This window comes from Phalacrocorax carbo, chromosome 1 (genome assembly GCF_963921805.1).
Source record: "Phalacrocorax carbo chromosome 1, bPhaCar2.1, whole genome shotgun sequence".
NCBI classification, from domain to species: domain Eukaryota; kingdom Metazoa; phylum Chordata; class Aves; order Suliformes; family Phalacrocoracidae; genus Phalacrocorax; species Phalacrocorax carbo.
Genome location: NC_087513.1, coordinates 105,419,547 through 105,442,113, shown reverse-complemented (window position 1 = coordinate 105,442,113; position 22,567 = coordinate 105,419,547). Strand labels below are relative to the sequence as shown.

The 22,567-nt window shown below is 37.0% G+C and overlaps 1 long non-coding RNA gene across 9 annotated transcripts in view; it reads right to left on the bottom strand.

The window, feature by feature from the left end:
* The window catches only part of LOC135316396 (uncharacterized), a 93,399-nt gene that overhangs the window by 5,671 nt on the left and 65,161 nt on the right, over window positions 1-22,567 (bottom strand). For 7 of the 9 annotated variants that reach the window (XR_010375747.1, XR_010375754.1, XR_010375752.1 and 4 more), the window contains 4 exons: window positions 15,783-15,868; window positions 13,861-13,981; window positions 11,675-11,730; window positions 1,583-1,655 (listed from right to left, as the gene is read on the bottom strand). This is a non-coding gene — a long non-coding RNA (uncharacterized LOC135316396). Of the gene's footprint in view, window positions 1-1,582; window positions 1,656-9,541; window positions 9,640-11,674; window positions 11,731-13,860; window positions 13,982-15,782; window positions 15,869-22,567 lie in introns of all 9 variants that reach the window. The other 2 variants (XR_010375748.1, XR_010375753.1) reach the window with 2 other exon arrangements.

Genomic DNA, 22,567 nt, shown 5'->3' with positions numbered 1-22,567 from the left:
AACTCCAGCAACTCTTGCCGAACTGTGCAATATTTTCAGTCTGGCTATCACGCAGAGTTGTTTAATACATTTTACTGGTCTGATTCACGTTGCACTTCCACAAACTGTAATGTCTACATGTCCTGACCTTTGTAACCATGAGGGAGGATTTGACCAGAAGATGGCCAGAGGCTCCTTGCAACCTACATTAGTCTGTGATTTGATAGAATTCTGGAGAACAACTACGATAGACTCGATTCTTCTTCCCAGATTCAACAAGTCACACTGGATTCAATGCAGCTAAAGTAATTCTCCTTTGCACCCATGAAATCCTAGTGGGGGAAGGGGGTAAACTATGAAAAGCAAGGTGCTATAAACAGCATGGCTATTTGGAGGTTAGTAACAGAATAATAATAAATCTAAAAATATAAGCTAGCCTGTATTTTCTCCAAGTTTGTTTAATTTGTCTTCATCTAGACTTCTAATCCATAGTAATAATGCAGTGCTGCTATTGCTACCAAAGATGATACGAGGCATATAATGAAGTTTTCATTTTCTGCAAAATCCTTTGTGACATTTTTATGAAGTAGATCTGTGAAAATTCCACTTCAGAAATGATCAGATGCTTGGGATATTATACCAATAGGCATGGAAAAAGCAGCAACAAAATGCTGCAGTAATCCTGTAGAAATATTAGATAATATTTTACTGGCGTGCAAATTTTCTTGCAGTCAGCTACCTCTGGCTTTTCCATGTAATATGGGCATATAAATATATTTCAGTTCATCTAAATCCTGTTTCTGTTTCTTCCAGTTTTAATTTAGGCAGCTTTAGTGATGCTTTCGTTTATTAACTCTCATGTACGTGGTAGTGGTGTTGTCATATATATGATAAAGTCACTGACAGGAACGATATGCTGTATCAGAAATGCGTTTATATATTTCTTGTCCATTAGCAGTGGGTGATGACAATGAACAAATGCCATTAATTAATAAAGTCAAAGCAGGCCCTGTGTAAATCTCTCTCACTGCATTTGCTTGGAAACAAGTATATTTTTTCACAGTTGCACATAATTTTAATGTAGGATTTTCTGATTTTGTTCAATGGACATGTTTTCAATAACCAGCATTGACAGTAGCAGTGTATGAGGCTATCAGAAACCAGTTGATAATGAGCTCTGACACAGTGAAGATGGAATTTTTGCTTTAAGGTGTGCCATTAAGGTGCGTGAAATTACAAGTGCTGGAATCACGTATGACACTCATATGATGAAGGAGAAACACTTTTAGCTTTGAGTCACCTGCTGGCCTTTGTAAAATAGTTGTCTAAAGGATAGTGATGTTATAAAAAATAGGAAATGTATTTTAAAAAATTTAGAGAGCTAGGACAATGCAGTTTATGCTTTAATACCAATGGCATGAATAGTTTAGGGAGGGTTCTACTAGCGTACCACACAGGTGTGCAGGACGTGTGGTGCACTTTAGCCTGAGGAGCTGAGTTTATTATTACTGACACTACATGCATTTTTCAGTTTTATGTACATCACACTGAAGAGGTGAGATATTTGTAGTACAGATAAGAAACGAGACAAAACATTACTCACTTAAAACAAACCCCACAACTGGTGTCCTATAGTCCTCTGGCGTTGCTTACAGATGTAACTCAGTCCATAAAAGCTAGGAACAAAGGGGGTAACCACCAAAAGAAATTATTTAAATACCTGTCTTTTTCAAAAGTAACAGTCCAAAAACGTAGGTTACCAACGTGTCAGTGCCTGCAGGATTATGCATGTATACACAGTGATTAAGAATACTGACAAGTCACAACTGCGCTGCATTGAGAAGACAAAAATGTAATTAAAACCAAATATAAAACTACATATAAAACCAATAATAAAAAAAAGAGACTTCCATTCCAAAAGAAGTTGAAGAGACTACACTAGTATGGAGAGTGATTTTATGAAAGAAGAGCTTTGCGAATGCATGATTTTAGGGAAAAAGGAACTGAGTGACAGACAATTCACAATCAAGAGGCCTGCATATGTTTTGTGAAAAGAATGAAGGCATGGAGCTGGAATAAAAGACTAGAATTTTGAGGGAAGGGAGGAGAAGGAACACAGAGAGAAAGCTTTCAGGAAAAATTTCAGAGCATTCTGAATGCAAGAATGAACTCAACTAAATCCTTGGAAGCGATACAAGTTAATTTGAGTCTGAAGTGCTAAACGACTGGAACAGAAGAAATGGGTAGCTTAGAGCTGTGGTCCTCAGCCTAAAAGTCCCTTTTAAGGCAATAAGGATGCTGAAGAAGGAAGGTGTGACTTCACTGCACACTGTGCAACCCCTCTCCATGGTAAGCTGGAGCCTGTGAGCCCTTAACTATCCGAAGAGACTTAATCCATCTTTCCTCACTCCAAGAGACTGAACAACACGGTAGCCGTATGCTCTCAACTCCAGTGATGGGAACATGACTTGGAAAGTGCTTTTGATCCTCAGTTTTTGGGATCTTCTAGAAGAGTCCTATGGACGGTTTTGATTACACTAGCTTTGCAGCGTGACTCAGTAAATGAGCATGGCAGAAACTGGAGAAAGAAGCAACAAAGGAAAAAAATAATAAAACCTGTACTGGGAGACAACAGGTCAAGGATACAGCTACAGGAAATATGTTGATGTCTTAACTCTGATGTGTTGCAGTGTCCCTAGAGAGCGTATTTCTGCCCCACAAGGTAACTGAAATTCAGATTTTTGGTGCAAGATGTGCTGAACATGATAGTGAATTCATATGGCTTTTGCAAGAAGGTTAATAGAATTATTGGCACCGTGTCTGACGAGAAGTAAAAGGATGTGAGGGAGCTTAAAATGGCCTGGAATTGATTCTGATATTGATTCATGGTGAAGGAATTCACATGAGTGATGAGAATTGTTTAGAAATATTTGGCTCGATATATCTGCTGTAAAGTTATGCTATAAATGAAGCAGATGTTAAAAGAAATAAGGTGTAAGGGCACAAGTAGAAAAGAAGTCAGCACACTGCTAAATATAACACACATGCATGCATTCGCTAGAAATGGGAAAACGGGAAAACAGAATACTGTGGAGGCAGGAGATGATAGCTACCTATGTACTGGGACTACAGTGGTAGTACATGCCCCTGTTGAGTGTTGGGATGCATTTGTCTTGGAATTACTGAGTACAAATACAGCATAGGACCATGCTAATTTCATTTCTGTTTAGTTTCCTTTTCAAAGAACTAGTGGTGATAGATTTTAAGCAGTAATGTTGTATAATATCATACCACAGGTATCAAGTTAAAATTCTCTAGAGAGAGAAATGAGTGTGATGATGGAAAGTCCATGTGAGAGGTTTCCAGTGGGTTTCACTTACCTCTACCAAGGGCTATGTGAATAACAGATAACTGGTTCATTTGGGACCAGACTGTAGATGCATGTCCTACCCACCAGACAGGGTGTGCTCCCATGTTACTGGGGGAAACTGGTCATTGGCACAAATTACTTGAACAGACATTGTGAAAGGAAGCACAAGAAGTGTGAGATTGGACCTAGGTCATTCCTTTGAGATACTTAAGACACTCAACTGTTAGTCCTATTCCAGTAGATACTTAAACATTTCATGGAAAATCACCTGGAATTTGTTAGGATGTGTTAGTCAAAGTTCAGCCTCATGGAAGCATTGACAAAGAGTTTCAAGGCAGGAGCTGGTTTCCTAAGAACAGCTGAAGAAGGCATACATCTGTTAGTAGTTCTGATATAACTTTTTTTTTCTTTTTTTTTTAAGGGGGAGGTGTGTATTTTTGGCAAAATTACCACTCTCAGAATATGTTTCATCTTTCTTCTTTTCTACTGTATCATACAGAGGGAAGGTGAGGTTGGGTCTGGAGCTGAACTGTTATCACCAGAGGATAGTGGTGGGGTAGAGGGTTTTTTTATCCACCTAACTATTGGTAGTCTGTGTGGTAGGTGGTGCACAGTTACTCAGGACTCATTTTCCCAGTGCTCCCATGGGATATGAAGGATACCCACAGCAGAAGAGAAGCAACAAAATGTATAAAATGGCTCTATAAAGACAACACAGAACTGGACCATGAAGGCATCCATAACTATCACTGGTTACGTAAGCAGCGTATCTTTGGGAAAATAATTTTGCTGTGGATTTTCACGCAGTGCTGAGAAAAACAAACCAACCAACCAACCAACCAACCAACCAACCAACCAACCAACCAACCAACCAGGCTTTGTTGTTTTGCAGGGAGTTAGTTTTAGGGTAGGTTTTGGTTTTGGTTTTGGTTTTGTTTGGTGACTGGTACGTTTAAAAACATCTTGTACACATCAAACTGAAGATGAGAGTATTTTGTTTGTTTAAAAATTTCATTACTGTGTCTTTTTTTAACATGCTCTTTCGAAGAAAGAACATAGAAAGAAAACCAAATATGAGGAGAAAGAAGTGAGGAGAAAAAAGTATTTGATCTATTTTTTCTCTTTTATTGACCATTTCTTTAATCTTTTGTCAGAATGACTGGCTTACATGAGTTAGGAACTTCATTTAAGGAGAAGCCTTTTTGAGGCAATTTTTACCTTTCCCTTAACTTAGTCTTCATCCTACTTTTATACTGCAAGGACCCTGTTAAAGTACTATCACAAAGTGCAGTTGAGCCAGGGCACTGCAAAAATCAGACAATTAACAGTCAAATATGTTCTGTATCTGTAGCAGAGGAATGTTTCCCCTTAATTATTTTTTTTTTCTAGACTAGAGGATTCAATTTCCAGCCTGTGTACTGCTATGATATCCATCCTTTCCCTACTCATAGCTGTTGACTCCAGCACCTGATGTCAGCTTCAGAGGAAAGGCACCTCATCAGGCTTTGCTTATAGGAAATGTATTTAAAAAGAACCCCATGGTCTGGACTAGCAATAATATCTCTTCCTTTGTGAAGCTAGGCTAGCAGTGAAATGCTAGTAAGAAATACACAAGAAAAATTGCATCATCTATCAAACTGAAATGTGATGAAATTCCATCAGCTTCCTTTTAGAGTGTGTGTGTGTGTGTGTGTGTGTGTGTGTGTGTGTGTGTGTGTGTTACAGCAATGACTGGTATTTCACAGCTAAACCTGACTGTAAAGCATGCAGCTGATTTTAATATTGTAAAATGAGCTTTGTTTGGTGGACAGTGAACAAGCACACACAAACATAATAACATCTCAGAGATGCTTGTAACCCCAAATTTCCTGTCTTACTTAGAGATGATAATAAAAGAAGTATTGTACATTTGGGTTTGATCCTCAGAGAGTATGTCAGGATGACTGAACATGTTAAGAGATCGGAATAATGAAAATAAGTATAGTAGCACCATTCCTGACAAATACAGCTATGATTTTGTTTGGCCCATTACTGGAGAGTGGGCAATATGTGTGAGAGAGAAATTGCTAAAATGTGATCTTATTTTGCTCCCATTGCTCTCCTGATCTGTCAAGACTCATGCTCTGATTTGGGGGTTTGCTCAGTTGGCCCCGGTTGCGTATAGCCTCTTGCCGTGGCCTGTGTCTCTCATGCTTCTGACAAGGAGTCTGGGCTGCTTTATATAGGCTCATGGGCCAGTAACAGCATGGCAGCATGGCATAGCATTGTAGCCTGCGATGCCCTGTGCCATGTAGTGTGCTCTGGGAGGGACATCCAGGCAGCAGCCAGCTTACACATCAGCATTCAGACAGGTCAGGCAGGTTTCACATAACATCCTGTGCGCCTCATTTCTTCCGAAATGATCCCAATTTTATGTAAAAGAAAATGCCTCTCTGCTGCTTGGAGAGGTCCCCAAGTTGGTTACATGTTCAAAATTTGTACAGCTATTCCTCTCGAATGCACCAGATGTCAAAGTGGCATGAACATAGCCAGCAACCCAAGATGGGCTGGGTAACTGGGGTTTTATGACAGGATGGTAAGTGATAAATTAGTTAGCAACATTACAGTGTAAATGGTAACGGGAATAATTGGGCTTCACAAATGACATCCTATTTAAATGAATGGGTAAAGTTCATGTTTTTCTTACTACTATAGCTGAAATATATGTGACCTCTAAAGGACATGGCACATCATTTATGTGAATAACGAAATATTGACATTAAAATAGCAGGTAAAAATATAGGGGGCATTTTATTATCACAAAAGTTTGGTTTTTCCTTTATATGTATTGGAAAATCTTAACTAAATATAGATCTAGGCCTCATGGTTAATAATGACATAATTTTCCGTAGACTTCAAAGGAGTCAGAAAGATTTTGCAAGCTAAGAAGCTAGTGTCCTTAATTTCTGTATTTTCTATTTCTTGTGTTGTTTATTTTCTCCAGTCTGTCTTCTCTTTATGAACAGAAGCCTTAGACAGTTATGTCCATATTTATGCGGATACTCCTTGTTTTATGGTACTTGTTCATTCCCAAGCAGCAGTATAACAGAGGACTCCTACTGAAAGCAAATTTTGTGGCTGTTATGCATGGTTTACAATTGGCAATAATGAGAAAATATGACTCGCTTTAATTAAACAACAATAAATTAGGAGTGATGATTTACTGAGGATAATTCTTCTTTATTAAAAAATGGAGCTTGATATGTGTTGTTCTTTTCATGCATCATCAACTGCTAAGTAGTCAGCCTTACACTTGCATGGTTAGTGTTTGCGTAGTGTTGGCTGTAAGGCTGAAAACAACCGGTGATTAAAAACAGTGTCCGCTATGTTTTTGAAGGAGCTAATGGCCCCCTTTGGAGTTGCTAATTGGCAAGTTCTGCAACTCCAGGCTTTTGAGGTATGGTTGCCATGGAAAAATTGCTTTGAAGTTGGCAGTTGTGAATATTTGACCACGATTTTTCCTAGTTTGGAGGCTGGATGAAAAGCACTGTCATCTCTCCCACAGGGTAAAAGATATCTGGAGAAACTGTGCAAAATGATTACCCATCAGAGTGGGCAGAACAGTGGCAGATGATGACAAACAAGGTTTTCCCAATGGATTTCGTTGCCCTGTCTGTTTTGTGTTTGTTTGGAGCTTTTCCTGATTCTGTTTTGGTTGTCTTTGGGTCAGTTTTTTGGTCAGTCTTTGATCCGATTAGAAGATTTGTGGATGAATAAAGGTTAATAACTTCCATTTAACCTAAGCATTTGTAAAGGAAACGCACTGTCCGTCACCGAGAGATAAGTTGACATTCCTGCAGTACAGTATATAAATATATATATAACAACCTTCTGAAAAGCCTTTTTGAGAATTCACATCATCTATTTTGGAAAAGATGCAGACCAGCTTGTTCCAGTACCACTAAAATGACTGAGAGGTATTTTTGTAAATTGTTTTTGTTATACCACAACATGAAGGGAAATGATACAGGGCTTAACCCTTCACGCAATCTCGTGTCACGATTTGTGATGTTCTCCAGTGATGCATTAGGTTGCCTACTGTCTGCCTGTCAGATTTTAAAGTAATCTTTTTTTTAAAATCAGTTTTCCAGTTTGCACAAAATTTAAACTGACAGTCATTGACCTTAACCAATGTATGCACTGAATCCGATAAAAACAGAGAAACGGATGTTACATATGAATAGGCAGCTTTTTCTTGTTTTTCTGACTTCTTATTATTTTTTCCTCTATTATTCTCGCAAACCATGAAAGATGTGTTGATATCACTGGGCACTGGTGAATTATCCTCTAACAGCTTTGCTGATATACCTCAGCTATATACTTCAGTTTCCCCTAAACAAAGACTACCCATCATTTTAAATTGTGTGTTGATATAGATACTGGGTATCAATCTGAGTAAAACAAACCTATTTCATATTTTGATTTAAACTTAATTAGGAGAAGCTGTTTCAAGAGGGATGAATAGTTTATTATCTGGAGAGAACTTTATCCATATATCATAAAAATATCTTTTCATGGCACACAGACAATGCGGTTATGATTCTTGTACATGAAGAAGATGAATTTTGAAGAAATCTTTTCCTTACAGTAGTCCCTAAAATACTGACCATGAAAGAAGGATCAAAAAAATAAACATGTTTGGATGACATAAATATAATGTGATGATACACAGGAAGAGCAAGATTTTTTTTCCTTCAGTTATGTAGTCTGACCTGAGACTAGTTAGACTTTCCTAACACCTTTTGTAAAATGAGAGTTTTTGAGGTGAGGACGACTATGCTGAAAATCTGGAGTTAGACGTAATAAGACTGTGTTTGTTCATAAAGAATGAAATTGTTATAAAACTTGAGAGGTGTCTGTTCTTCTCTTGTTTGACACACACAAGGTTTACTTCTGGGATGAAGACCTAGGTCTTTTTGATATCAGAAGAAAGTACTCAAATGACTACAGTGGGGCATAGATTTTAAGCATATACTGGGATTTTGGTATCTAAAGAAATTAATTTGTCTCTCGCTGATAGATTTTGCTGTCTTCATTGCTCACAGTAAGCTATGCTTTAAGATATTGCAATCCACTTTATATATATTTTAATGTATAATTCTCCCCCCAAAAATGCTGCTTTGCATGCTAAACAGAATCAGGTGTTTTTCTGTTCTTTTAAGTCACAGGAATAACACTTAGGTGACTTTGTGGCTATTGAAAAACAGTAACTAAAGCCAGGCCGTCCCTACTCTCTAGTCCTGTCCTACTAGCTGAGTGGTTACATTCATCTTACAGGTTCAGAAATGTTAGCATGTTTATATTCTGTCACAGAGCAGATTTATCTAGAGTACTTACAATTCAAATAACTCTATAAAGAAGAACAAGTCGACGCTTTTTTTAAGGCACTGTTGTAAAATGATTTGAAATTGAATCTGAGATGGTCAGGAATGTTGCAGACCAGTGTGGCATATTGCAGCAAAGAAAAAGAACAGTGTGGGCACATTTACTGTGGAAGATAGTACAGAACAGATGAAAATAACACCGGGGTCATACAGTTTATATACTACTAAGGAAAGAATGAGATAACATATGAAGGAGCTAGAGCCTGATCCTAAAGCTACTAAAGTCAAAGAAAAGTCGTCTTCTCTGTAAGGCAGAAAAGATGACTGGAAAGCGAAAGATCACAGTCCTTGTAGTTACAGGTCCAGAACTCTCTTGGACATGCTTCATATTACATTCGTTGGCATGGGAAAAGTGAAAACTTACTGGTTTTGCAGAGTACCTGTGAAATACCACTCATTTCTGTGTTTAAGAAAGGGTGAAAATTGCCAGTATTGATGGTAAAAGTAGAATGAGCCAGAGAAAAAATATGTTGCTCCACAGGAAGCAGATTCAGGGGGAAAAATCACCCTATATTTTAGTCTGACAGTAAATATGCTAGATTTAAGCGATAAATAAACTGAAGGTGTCACTCCACTTTACAGCTTCTTCATTTGTGAAGTCTGCTCAGTATGTCTTTTCTCTACTATAAGGAGGACCATTTCCTCAAATTTCTCACTTAAGCCAATGTAAATATTTGTAATCTGTTTTAAAGGACTTATTTATTTCTTTTTTTTCCTTCTTTTTTTTTTTTTCCTTCATGTCACTGACTAGATTTGGAGCACAGAGTACCTCTTGCAGCAGCATGACTGATAAAGTGCAATGGCACTGCAGGCATGAACAGACAGGGCACAGCAGGACTCTCCATGTACATCACCCAGTGCTTTATGCTGCAGGTAAGAGACCAATATGGATCAGGAAAATAGGCTTTCCTTTCCTTGTCTTCTCTGAGAATATGCATGTACCCTGACAGGTGGTTTTACTAAAATAGGGCCTCATACATTTGCTTTCATTTAAAACTGAACAGAGGCAAACTGGCCTCTCATCTACTATGTGATGACAGAGCTCTCATCTTGGAGGACCCTTGCATTTATGCCCAGTGAATTTTAAACCTTCCTCCATTCATACTGGCAAAATATGATCTGAGCACCAAACTGTTTTGGGAAGGACAATTCCTATCTCATGAAGCAGAAAAATAAATATATAAAGAAAATCAATATTAATTAAGAAATTGTATCTCTCCAGTATGATGTACAGGGCTAACTCTGGAAGAGGATGTGGGCTCAGCTTAAAGGTTCATCTCCAAGGGGTGTTCAGTCATTATGGATGACTAAAAACATTCAGAAATGTTGTATGACCAAAACTCGTCCCTTTCCAGGAAATGTCATAATCACTAGACTACAGAATCATACATATGCTTGCAATCTCATTCTGGAATAAAAAAAATCCTTTAATATTTTTATTTTAAGGAAAAAACTTTCACTTGCAGAATGGGAAATTCCCCAACCCTTATTGGTGCATAAGTAGCCCGTACTCAGGTAATTGGGTCATTTCCTGTGGTGATGGATATTTGAGAATATTGAAAAAGAGACCACCTTATTTTCTGTTTTAATAAAAACATTACCGTGTTTATAATCCATATAGAAATTCAAAGGATGTGCATGATAACCAAGAATAGGCTCTGAACCATAAATAACAGGTAAACCTACTCACCATCCTGATGTAGGCTCCTCTGCTTTTAATTCCTGTCATGAGGAACATGGTCCAAACTAAATCCCTTTCCAAGTCAAAGTAACTCTCCACAAGCCTAGGAACCATTAGATAACACTTGGGGACTAGATGTTTGATGCTTAGCTGTTTCTGCATTCAGTGGTTTTGTTTGCTAAATACCTTTCTTAGTGTAGCTTGGTCATGTAATTTTTTTCTTCAGTTTTTCACTGCCTTTTTTAATCTCTACATTTTCTTTCCTGCCATAAATCACAGGTGAATCTTGCATGGCTGGTTATTTTTTTTTAGTTTTTTTTAGTTTGAAGTATATTTGGGCAAAAATATAGTTTATTATCTTCATGACCATTTATAATTTAAAGTGTTCTTTAAAATATGACTATTTCTATGAGCTCGTTTTATTTCAAATAACATAGTGGATTTGTACACAATAGATATACCTGGCTCTGTGCCTGCAATGCATTTTGCACAGCTCTTCTTTCTCTTTCTGAACATACCAACAACACAGTTCCACTAAATTCATTAAGGAACGATAGACAACGTTATTCAAGTACAATGCCACATGAGTGCTTTCAAGATGCAATGTTTACTTTCTTTTTCCAACAGTAATTCAAGGCAAGCTGAAGAGAATTTAGCGTGCAGGAGAGGGGAGGCCTGCAAGACATCATAAGCGCTATTGATTTTTCTTAAGTGCTAAAGCTTTTAAAGGGATTCCTACAAAGACACACGCTATATGGAACAGGACTCTGTGCTCTGTCAATTTAGCTGGACAGTGAAAGGAAGATACAGACTGGAAAAGCCAAACAAATGGAGAGACCTCTGGGGTTAATAAAAGTGAAGCTAGATTCCTTCCAAATTGCTTTGTAGGCAATTGGAAAGGCATCACAACCATTCAGCTTCACTTCAGTGGAGTACCTTATGTGGGAGATGTTATCAGTCCCAGGCTTAAAAGGTTGCAGAGAGAGGCAGAGATAGCTCGTAGGTTAAGTTATGCTTCAAAACTCTTCAGACACCAGGGATATGGCAGTTTGCCAGTCACGTTCATAACCTCAGATCAACATCAACCATATGCATGACAAAAATCTCTCTCATAGCGCCAAATTCACAAATAATGTCACAATGCTAAATGATCTGTTTCAACCTTCCATTACATTTGCTGTTCAATTTCTGACAGATTACTGCATGTGGCACTCGGCTTACCATAAAAAGTATACTTTCCCAAGGCCAGTTGCTGAGCAAGAGATCCATCAAGGCTCCTGAAATGCATTTTCAAAGAGGTTAAAGTGATCTGGTGATGTGCTGAATGTGAAGTGTTTTTCTACTTAGAAAACCAAAGTCCAGAAGACAGGAATTTAAAATTAGGTTAGAAAGTTATTTACAATATATTTATTCTTCCTATACAGGCAAAATCATGTTTTGAGGCTTTTTGTGAATGTTTTGACAATTTGAAATGAAGCATCTATAAATTAAGCTTACTGACCTTTTAACTTCTCATGGGGAAAATACCTATCAGATAGCTAAGCTGAAAATCTGAGGTTTTTGTTCTAAACAATTTACAGGGAGGTTAAAGAGATGCAGCAGCAGCCTAGAAACATAGTGCTTATGTAGCTTACAAACAAATTCTTCATCAGTTGAAAACAAGCCCAGACTTTTGCCTCAAGCATGCTTTAATCTGTATAAGAAAAACAATTTCTTTTTTGGTTTTGCACAGAATTGCAGTACTACGGAAAGAGATATTGGCTGTGTATAAATATACCTTTCTTAACCTCTGAGGGATTAGGGAAGATTTGCATGTAAAGGGAAATTGGGTATTTTCAATAAACCAGTAAACACTAGGAACTCGCACATTACCTGCTTTCATTTTGTTTTCGTGTAACAAGAGCAAAATGAAAAAAAAAAAAAGTTAGCAGTAAAGTTTTCCAGTAAAAGCTAAATGAGAGAAGCAGTGCGTAGGCTAAAGAGACAGTTTGCCACCTGGGTTTTTTCCCTTAGCAGTTATGGCATACTGTGGGAGCCATTCCTGAAATCTTCAGACCATAGCCAGGCTATATAAACTCTAAGGGAGAAACAGGTAACTCTCCTAGGCTGACGAAGGGCCATTCACCTAACTTTCAATAGGTAATGGACATAACAATGAGGAACAAGGCCATCAAACCATCAAGGTACTGTGGAACCAATAACATAAATGCGGGGTCCTGGAGCTGGACAGGCTGCACACAGTGAATTGGAAGATGACAACAAGAACAGCACGTATTCAGTAATGAAGGTAAAGGAGAAGGTAAAAGAAAAGTTTATATCCTGGGGTAAATATTGCGATGTGAAATTCCTGCTGATTTTTTGAGAAAATTGACTAAACCTTACAGGGTTAAAAAATATCCTAAGGAAAAAAATTTGAAAGGTACTTCCACATTACAGACAGATCTATTTGTAAATAACCTGAATAACATTGCAAATATTTTGTATTCTCATGTATCGCAGGAAATAGTCTTCAGCTGAGAAAAAAAAATTATGAAGAAAGGCCTCTCTAAGATTCTCCAAACCAAAATAAGCCTGAAATTAACATTCTAATATGACAAATTAGGTTTAACTTGGTCTAGCTTTCTTGTTTCACTAAAAGCTTTGCCAACAAATTTAAACCCTCATTGCTAACATCCTCTGAATTATGGAAGAGTGTATACGCATATAGCTGCACACTTCCCATCTTGGATCTTTCCAATTATCTCAGCTGTACTTTGGCTTTTTGACACACCTACCTTATTTTTCATGGGGAAAAAAATAACAAAATTATTATTAAGAGGGCTCCAGTAGAAAGGAGTGCCAATCAAAATGTAACATATTGAAAAGGTCAAATATTTCCCGTTAATACATTCAGGCTCAGAGCTCTCTTTGTTCTTTAGTTTCTTCAATGCTACAATTAATTCAATTAAACTAACTTTAAAGCTAAGAAGCGTTGTCATAGATCATAACCTTTAGAAATCACGGCATTCTTTCTTACACGTTTACCTTAGTTAGCATATTTTAATGATATCTCAAGGAAGAACTGTTTTAAGTGTTCCTGGCTTCTAAAAAAAAGTGAAATTAATAAATAAGGCAGCTGTCAAAAGCATACAGAAAGATTTAGAGTTATTGTATTTAAAGATCAATACCCATCCATACAGTGAACTGGACACAGAAAGATAGAGTGATAGGAAAAAATAGAGTAATGGAAAAAAAAAAAATTACTTCCAGTGAAATTCTTAAATATGTCTCACATCAACACCCCTCTGCACTCTCTCTCGGGAAAGGATGATGGCCATAAGATGGGTTAAGGAAGATAACAGTATTAAAAAAAAGAGATGAAGCATATACTTGAGACTTTGGGTGACTGTTGTATCTGATAAGCTTACCAGCTAACTTCTTAACATTAGGCTGGGTGATCTTCTTTCAAAACAACAGAGGTAAATAAAGTTCGGTCATTCCATCATTTTGAACAATACTGGCGTTGAAATGTGGTACAACAACAGGCACCTAAGAGAGGGTAGAACACACTGTTACATAGGCCACATGCTTATTCTAGTCCTTTTACCCTTACCTAGGTAACTCAGAAAAAGTTAATGTCACTGCCATCTAATCTGCACAGAGCTACTTACTAAGCTGTGATCTTTAAGACTAGCTTCATATTCTTTTCTCTTTTTGGTCTTATAGAAGGCAATTACTTCAGGTATAGGTCTCTTGTCTTGTCCACAGATGGACTCTTGTACCTCTTACACGCTTAGACTGTTTGCAGGGCAAATTCCTTTGAATATGCCACTGGTCTTAAAACAAATGTATTACATTCAGGTGTTTGAAATCAAGAGAAAAACAAACCAGTCTCTAACAACTAACATTCAGAGAAAATCCCACCCCATACTGTATGTGCTAAATTTGAAGGGTCTTCCTTTTTACTTGCTAGACTAGAACCAAAGCAAGTAACATTTTTATAACACACCCACATTTTTCCTGCAACTGTGAGTCTGTAAAACTAGGAATATGTACCACAACTTTGTATAGAAATGGAGGATAAATTAACTTTCACAGCTAATGTCGTGTTACAGCTATTGATGCTCAGCCTAGCTACTTAGAACTAGTTCAGATGTTTCTGTTCAGGACTGAATTGTATTACACAGGTATAAACTAAAACTGTTTTTCTTTTCCAGTGACTAGTCCTGTTCAAACAGGTCTAGATGTTGACATGCTGAAGATGGAGTGTGGGCTCTAAACCATACTATTGGTTAGGCTTTTGTTTTCAATGTATGAGGAAGGGGCTACATTTGAGGCTAAGCGGGAAAAATAAAAATATAAAAATCTATGCTATGATGCAAGTATAGCATGAATGAGGGAAAGAATATTATGGCCTTCATCTCTGCAGTTTCACAGCATAAATCACAAGACAGAGTCAGTGACACTTCAGAGGAGCAGGAGAAAGGAAACAGCGTGGCAGGGCAGAACTGCTTTTTCAGTAGTCTCCTCCCTAAGTCCACACCTGAAAATTCCCATTTACAAACAATTGCAACATAATGCTGAGTAACCTATGCATAGGGGCATTTGGCTTTGCTAGACGAGGTTTCAAACACAGCCCATAGCTCATACATTATTGTTAGATAATTGCAAATACATAAAAGACAAGAAGAAAATGAAATAAACCTTAATTTAAATCCCTGTTGCAGTTCATATTCTAATTAAAAAGTACCTCTACCAGTGAAGTTCTCAATTTTGCTTCCTGGTCAGGACAAACTCTTTGAATATTAAAGCTTCTAAAAAAGTTAAATAACTGCTAGGTGTTTTTACCCTGTACATCCAAGGGATTATGATCTATCCCACTCCCCCGATGACTTAGTGACCTCCAAATCTGGGAAAAAAAAAAATGCAAACCCTCTCCTTCCCCTGTTATACAGAGGTTGGGCTACTGCCAGTACTGCCAGCAACTGAAGGTGGTTACCAGCTCCCCGGCTGGTGCAAGCATTTTTAGCCAGCAAATGCAGTTGCTGCTTTCCTCAGCTCCTGTGAAGGAACTGAGCAATTGGAAACTGACCAGAATTTTTCCAGCATTTTATAATCCCTTTGATCCCTCAAAGGAGATGATAATTTTCAGGCTGAAAAACACTGCTCAAAGAAAAATTCTCTCAGATTATTTGCAAAAAGAGCTTGAGAATGACAGTAAAATAACTTTATAAATCAGGGCTCTTCCACATCTCGTTTGACTGTACCCATTACTGACTTGTGCTAAACAAGAAGGGACAATTTAAAACTGCGCTTTTCCCATGCCCCTACATTCCACATAAAGTGTTACCTGAGAGGTTGTGTTCATTTAGGAAGTGCAGGTTTAAAACCACGTGGGTTTTCAGGTTCCCTGTACCAGCCTGGGCCAGTCTTCCCCTGTATGTTGAAATATACAAAAAAAAAAAAAAAATCAAAAGTAGTTGTTTCTTTCATTAAAGCATTGTTTCATTTTTTAGGTAAAAATTATACCCAGTTGTGTATAGTTATATAAATAGCTTTTTCTTTCCATCCTCTATGTCAAAGCCCTTAAAACCCCTGAACAAGAAATCAAATCAAAGCAAAACAAAATCTGGATTATTTGTGTCCATGTTCTCTATTGTTTAGAAGCAAAAGTTTTTCCTGAGCACCTTTTTTTGCTGCAATTACCAATAAAATTTGTAATTTCCACAAATATACCACTGTTTGTTCAAACATGGCAACTCTGGAAGGCATTAGTTCAAAGATACTGTATTGATTTAAATTGAAATGAATTACCTTTCAGGGAAAATGTATGAACTTCAGTGGAGAGACATGGCAGTGAATATAAATGAAAAAAACATTATTTCACTAGACTACTTTGGCCTCAGTTCGCATTAATTGTTTTCTTTTTTTTTTTTTTTTGTAAAATAAATTGAATCTCAACCAACACTAGCTTATGACATTGTGTATGTATGAATTTCCACAAGGATGAAATAAAAATGGAGAAATGGAAGATGTATGAAATATGAATCAGATGGCCTTAAGGTCCCTCCTTTCCCCAAGGATTTTACCTACCTACCTTTATTTATTGTCTGATTTAATAGACACTTGAGGAATTTTATTTTATTATTTTGGGGGAGGGAAGAGTAAATCAATTTAAGCACTTAATGGGATTTCTGGTTTAAATAGTCCTCTGAGCAGACTGATTAATGCTTTTTATTTTGTATATCTTCCAAAGCAATACAGCCATGTGATTTTTGTCCCATATTGCTTCTCATACATAATATTTTTATGAGAGTGCCCACTAGAGAATATAGAGTTCATGTCAGAATTTTTCTTTATTTACTAAAATTGTATTTGCATCTTAAACTTGCAAATAAGTCTTGGTGCACCAGAGCTAATAATTTGTATTCTGAAAATCACACGACAACGAGAACAACAAGAACAACTCTCTCTATATAAAACCTTTCAGGTAAATATGATTAACCCACAAAGGTGGAATCATTAGAATATATAGACAAACGTGGATTAGTCAAGTAAGGTGTTCAATGTTAAAGACTTTCATCAAACTGAAGAAAGGAGCTGACATCTTTTCTATGAGTTAGGTCAGTATTATACAGCCACTGTATTATACTGCCCCTGTGTTAAACTGTAAATTAACTTGTAATTTTTGTATCAGTGCATACAAATTCAAACAAACTCCTTCTAATATTCCCTCTGTGCTTCTCAGCTACCATTTTGGTAATATTCCAATGTGTCTGGATTCTGCAGTTCCTCTTTAGTCCAGAGAAATCTTATCTTTTATTGATTACATATTGAGATTCCCCAGCTAATCTCTTTTGGAGGCCATCCAAATGAGTGGGCTCAAGCAAGCCTCAAAGCAGGAAAATCTGGTGTGACATTGAAGGAGGATGGTGAGTGATCAAAATCATTGCACTGGTTTTGAGGGGCTGGAGGTAGTAGACAGAAGAAAGATCTGACTGTAGGAGAGGTGATGCAGGAGTCATTAAGTAAATGAGTGAAAAACAAGCTGGTGAAGAAAATGTGCTCACTGGAGACTCTTAAAATGTATACCTTCATACTCATGAACCAGTCATAGTCTGGAAAGGGTTGGAAGCGTACATTTTGACAACAGAGGATTTTAAAGAAAGCCTACTATAGAACAAGTTGAACTTTATTTGAACAAATTGAACTTTATTTGTTACTTTTTATAAGGCTGTGTTGTCATTGAACCAGAACGTGCAATTAAAGTTGTACATATTAACTTCTTACCTCAATCACAAAAATCCTATCCAAAGATAATTATCACACTCTGCATTTTCCTAATGAGGGCACAGAAGCTGACTGAATAACCCAGATACATTTTAGCACAAGGTAAAAGAGTGTAGTTCAGATGATTTGTTATTGAGCACTCTTTTTCACCTCAGTGTCAGTCCCTTGTATTTGAACTCTACCTCAAGAATGAAATATGATGGTTTGGTTTTTCATTAATGGCATTTAATGATACATAGCCTAATGATATATCTAAAATTTAGATTTTAATCCATCGTATGGAACTGGAAGTTCACTAATATATCAAAAAGGTAATATATTCTTAATATTACCTGTTGGTAGTTCCCTATATTGGCTTCTACTCCAACATCTAGAGTATATATCGATATTATTATATTTGCAGGGATCATTTAGCTAGCCACTTGATGTCACCGTACCTCCACAGAAATATTGCTCTTCATGCACTAACGGGGTGCAAATAAGTGGCTAAAATAGAAATGTGCTTGGAATGAATGCTTCTGTCACTAGTCATATGAGCTAGATAGACAATGTACATCATTACATTTATTCTCCTCTGCAGAAAGGCAAAGGGTAGCTATAGAAAAGCTCCTTTTCATGTTTGCACTAAAGATTACTTTTACTTAGGCAACTTGCCAAAGAGGATTAGATTGTTTAATAAAGACTGGAAAATATTGCTGAGGAAAGAATACTAGCAAAAACAGTAACACCGCAAGAAAACGAAAAAGCTGAGAGTCTTCTTTGGGTCAGAAATATCTGTCATTGCTGAGTAACATTTTCCTTTGTTGTTATTAGAGACTGCCAAAGTGTATTTTGGACTTGTCTGGAAAGCTTTGTGTATATGTGAAAGAACCTATGATTTTATGTCCAATGCCATGATTCAGTTCATCAAAAGGATTAAAGCCTTTTAGTATTACAACAAAAGCCAGAACCATAACTTTCTTGGAAATTGCACTTGTTAAAAATGTGACTTTTCAGAAGTGAGATTTTTCTCTGAATAATAGCTGTGCACATTTCTATAGTACTACGGTACTATAGGAGGGTCTGGTTTTATATATACATAAGACCATATATAATTGTAGGGTATGACAATAAACCCGGAATTAGCAAATATCTCAGGAAAAGAATAAACTTACTGAGAAAAAAATATTACAGAATATGGCTTTTTTTTAAACCAAAGCAAAGCTGAGAAATAATTTTCACAGAACAGAATTTAGGTTTAAAAAATGCCATAATTAAAATAAAGATCCAGTAATATTTTTTCTGTGTTGGTCTAAATGAATGAATTGCTGGGGATTGACCTGAGCTGTGTTTTTTGATACTGTCATTTTGCAGAGGGAAAAAATAAGGAACAGATCAGTCCTATTCCACTAGATCTGCTTTTTTTCCTACCTTGTTTTACTGTGGTTATGAACTAGTTCTTCCTCTGAAAATCTCCAAAACAACTCCCTGATAAGAATCCCTCAGACAACATGATTACCTAGATCTTGTAGCATCTCGCAGGTATAGAATATATTGGGGGTGGGGGTAGAATGAAGACCTTAAACTCAACTTAAGAAAAAATGGCACCTTAAGCTTAAGGTATATCTTAAATAGTGAAAATTGTGTACCTAGGCTCCATACAGACAGAGAATGAAAATTTGAGAGGGGAAAGCCAAGATGTATCTGTGATTTATTTTTCCTCAAGTTATCTTCTAAGTCTTGAAAGCTTTCTTAAAAAATTTCCCAGAACACTCATTCGTGTTATTTAAAATACAGAGTTGGGAACAGCTAACCATTGTCTTCATCCTTTTTCCTGAAAAGAGGATCTAACCATCAGGTTATGCAGCTAGGCTTGCTTTAGCCAAAATATCTAATTTAGTAATGAAAGAGGTGCCAGCTTCGAAAGGAGAAGCAGTGAACCTTTTCCAAAGCTGAAACCTCACTTGGTAGCCTGAGCACTTTTCCAGAAATGAGTTTTTTAGGTATTTACACACAAAGAATGAAAATGAACCTAGGATTCCAGGCGCTCTAAGTGAGAAATTAAACCACTAAGCCACTGTTTAAATAACTAGCAGAGAGTGAGGAAGGTGGCCTGCCATGTTTCTAATTAAGTAAACTATTGTTGTGAATGATGGGACCTCAGATCTGTCAGATACATTCAGAAAGTCTATAGGATTGAGGAAGTTGGGAGAAGCAGAAGGAGGGAACCTTGCTTAGGTTTCCCAATAGGACTTTAGCTGCTTGGAAGACTTGGGGTTTAGGAAGTCACACATGGACCCAGAAGCAGAATGTGGGGCAGCTGAAAAGCTTGTGTCTCTAAGGCTTCCAGGCATGCCCCAGATCATACGCAAGCTGCTTTAAGGTTTTACATGAAATCCATCTAGTTACACACTACTTAAGCATGTAATCAATTGTTTGATAGAATACGAACATACATATGATAGGATATGAACGCCTGATTATATGTGGCATAATGCTGCATAGCTCATGACCGCCAGGAAAAAGACTTTTTTTTTTTTTGACCGTTATGCATTTTCAGAACTGATTCTTTATCTGGTCTAACTTTGGTTGACCAGAACTGGTCTAATGCTGGTCTAACATTGTTCAATATCGTCAGTGTCCTTCATAAGGATTTGTGGAAGAGTGGAATAGTAATTTATGTGGAATACCCAGCTCTTGGGCCTTCATAGACATCTCTGCTGTGTACCTGAGCAGTCCACTTCACTTTGAAAAGTGGTTCTGGTTGGTTGCTCAGCTGCTGAAAGATTATGATAGCTCAGATCTAGATGACTGACTTGGTTGTCGATATGTTATTATCATTCCCTAGTGAGTGAATGAGCAGTCCAAAAGGCAGTCAAACTGATCAAAGTTTAGCATAGAACATGCTAACCTAGATGAAAGTAAATTACTGTAACCATTCACTTGGCATTCTGGTTTCCAGTAGGACCTAACTTCAGCTCCTTCACTTTTTATAAAACTTTAAGAAAGAGCTTGTATCCAAGCTAATGAAAACGTGACAGGACAAAAGCTGGCCAAACACAGTTGGACTTACAATAGCAAAATCTAAAAGGACAAAAAGTAATTGATAAAATTGCTTTTCCTGCCCATACCTTCAATTCTGGCTAAAAGCTTTATAGGGTATGCCAGAAATTTTGATGTAGGAAAGAATGGGGTTTGGCACTTTTGACAGTGTAATGGTGCTGACCTCCTACTTTCTTTCAATGCTGCATGTTGTTCCATGAGCTGTGTGTTAATGACTTGGTGATCTGTGCAGCAAAGACATGGATGCTCTTTCTCAATATTTTCCTTATCATTTCAAAAGCAACTCAGAAAAAAGAAGAAATTAATAGCCAGTTAGATTTAAACTGAGAAAAATGGTCTCTCCAAAAGAAATGCATAAGAGAAAATCTAATGGGGTGGTTATTATTAGTTTCTATTTAATTATGTTATTTTTTAACTGTCAGAGTCTACCTGACAGAGTCTATTTTACTACTGTGCTTCACCTGTTAATTAAACGTTGTGTGTTGAACACCAAACCCAGTTCAGGCTATGCTAAATGCAATGGTTTAATTCTGACTTTCTTATTTTAAAACATGAGACTGATAAAGATGTCTACAAATTAAAAGAGAAGAAAAAGAACAATGTGTTAAAAACAAACAAAAAAACCCACCCCAATAATATGTTTTAGATCTTGTTCTTAATAGGCACTATACTTAATAGTCTGTCAGTATATTCATTTTAAACACTGGTACTGAGGGGCTAATAACTCAATTTAATCAGTGCCTTGTTGAAACTGTAGATCTACTTTCAGTTCAAAGGGTCAAAATGTAATTTTGGGGCAGGTACAAATTAGAAGAAGTTATATGTAAGTTATGAGGTTTTATTTGTTTTATGATTCAAAAGTGCAACTGATGCTCTCCCAGATAAATCATCTTCAGGCCCTTTATAAAGGAAAAGTAAATGGCTGTCTTTTACCCTGAAATTGTTATTAAAATAAGGATGAGCAGTGGCTACTCTTGCTAACATCCAACTGCCATCTAGCATAAGATAAAGTCAGTTTGAGTCATATCAGTTTCTGCTCAGCTGAGAACTTGCCTTATTTTTTTCTCTTGAGTATTTATGTGATATGGCAGTAACCAATTCTACACACGATATATTTAAGCAATAAAAGCAGAGGAACAGGTTTTTTTCTGAGAATTAACAACCTCCTGGGACCCAATGTTCCACAACCCTGGAAAGGGTCATTAACCCCAATGAAATGTCCAGTGCTGAAGTTGTTTTTATGTTATGTGTGTATTTAGCTGGGGAAAAAAGGGGGGAAGACAGAATGTTTGGAATTTATATTTCTATATGTGACAATATCTTTAGCAAGCCAAGTAAATGATGCTCCTAGAATAAGAAAAATGTCCTCTGCAACTGTTCATCATATTCCAGAAATTTCTGTCAGTGGTATAACGTGATGAAATATATTTGATTATATGGTTCTTGAAATACTTGCGTTAACATGACACTCAGATTAAAAGACTGATAAATAGTTGTGAGGGAAGAGAATAGGCAAGCAAAACTAAATAGGTGATGAAATTACTTGATAACAGAGAAGACAAAGGCAGAAAAAAAACCAGCTTCAGGGAGGAGAATAAAATTAGAAGCAGTAAAGATGTTGGTGAACACGAAAAAAATTAAAATCTGACTGCAGCTGTTTTCACATTTTGACGGTTTTCTCTATGGACTTGTATGCAAAAACAGAGGTGCTCTGGACACTGAGATACAGAAGTGACTAATGGACATATTTCAGATGAAGTTTCTTTTTGGATGACTGACTCTATTCCAGCATGATCCATGTTG